The following is a 1,778-nucleotide window of genomic DNA, read 5'->3' on the forward strand; positions in this document are numbered from 1 at the left end:
CATGCTTATGCCAGCTACTGTTTTTTCACTATTAAACTAAAATTTTAGTTTACACTAAAGCTAAGTCACTTCCTGTACACACATAGACAGATGCTTAAACACAGCATGTTTCTCTATACTAGAGAAAGAATTTTTAGAATCTGAAGTCATTAGTCATTTAACAACAGCAAACTCCTTTAATAGAGCAAATGCTTTCAAAACCACTATTTACAGCAATGCTGCTTTAATCTTCCATAGCCTCTTTTTTAAAACCTAGTTCAGCACTGTGTGAATTACAATTAAGTATTTAAACACGGGTGGTGAAAAAGTCTGGCTATCAGAATGATATGGAATTAGGAGGTTAAGAAGAAAACAGAACAGAGAACATGACAAGAAATATCACGTTAGAGGTTGCTGCAAGGTGCTAAAACTCATACATAACAGAAGTAATTAGCACAAATAGAAAATGCCTCATATTTTGAAGTTAATGTTATATGCAAGTTTGATAACCACAGATAAAGTGACCTTGAGAGAAAATGCAGATGAGGCCCAACAGCCCATTACAAGCACCATTTAGCACACTACAGCCTCACATTGACCAGCTTGAGTAGGATGCATCAGCAAAATAAATAAATTTCACGTTCAATCATTCACCTTTTTGTTTAAGTGACCAAATGAACATACTATTACATTACTTTGGTAGTTCTTTGCAAGGCATTGGCAATAGCATAAACTCCTTGAAAGTGACAGAATTTAACAGGTCTATTCACTCTGTACTATAAACACTAACAATTTATATTTACTATCTGAGGATATATACACTTAGCTACATTATTATTAGTTAGAATTTCCTGTTGCAGACTTACTATTTAGAATCCCTATTACATGGGGACATTTAATTAAATTATTTGTTCTGTATATTTCTAATTATTCCAATTACTTTTGAGTTAGATTTTATATTACAAATCCTGCCCACATAACTATGGACATTAACCACTCTTTGAGTCGATGTACTCTTTATATGACTGTCTCTCTACATATAAGAAGCAGCTCAGTATAAGACTAAAGGCTACATAAGATAAAAAAAGATAATAAAAGGCAGGTGCAATACTACTACCCAGGTATGCTATTGACTTAGTCTTCCATCAGGTCTAGAATAGTACTTCTCTGAAAATGACTTCATTAGGCAAAGACCACATCGTTGATACAAACGCATCATTTCACTTTCTGTGTAAACTCTAAAGGCATTCTTTAGTAAACATAGCAAAACAGAAATTTCTATAAATAATTAATCAAGATTTGCAAATTTTACCTAGCATCTGCACAATAAAGCACAGTAGACTTACGATAAACACTTCAATTTAACACTAATAACAAACCATAGACCTCTTCCCTCTAACCCATCCACAAAACAGGGCTGCTTTAAGACATACCCCAAAGACTGAGCCAACCACAAACAACTTCATTAGCTCTGTAGCACAGCAAGTGTATCAGCATAGTTATAAAGCATGTGCAACAATATGGGCAACCAGGTTTAGCAGGTTTTCTTCAAGCTTTAAAGAAATCTGATACGCTATCTTATCAGTCTGTAGGAGAGAACGGCAGATACATCATGCTTTAGCTACCTTCGTAATTAATTAATGGCAACTGAACATCAAACAAGAAGTTTTCTCTAGTCTCATGATTAGTGAAATTGGTGATTACAATAGAGAGAAAGAGAAATTAGATAAGAGGTGCCTATAGAAAAAGAAAGGCAGACTTCAGAGAGAATTCCTAAGCAGTTGCCACACAGCTCTCTG

The sequence above is a fragment of the Cyrtonyx montezumae genome, unplaced genomic scaffold (genome assembly GCF_038088225.1).
Source record: "Cyrtonyx montezumae isolate F1298 unplaced genomic scaffold, pur_monq_1.0 scaffold_10, whole genome shotgun sequence".
Taxonomy (NCBI): Eukaryota; Metazoa; Chordata; class Aves; order Galliformes; family Odontophoridae; genus Cyrtonyx; species Cyrtonyx montezumae.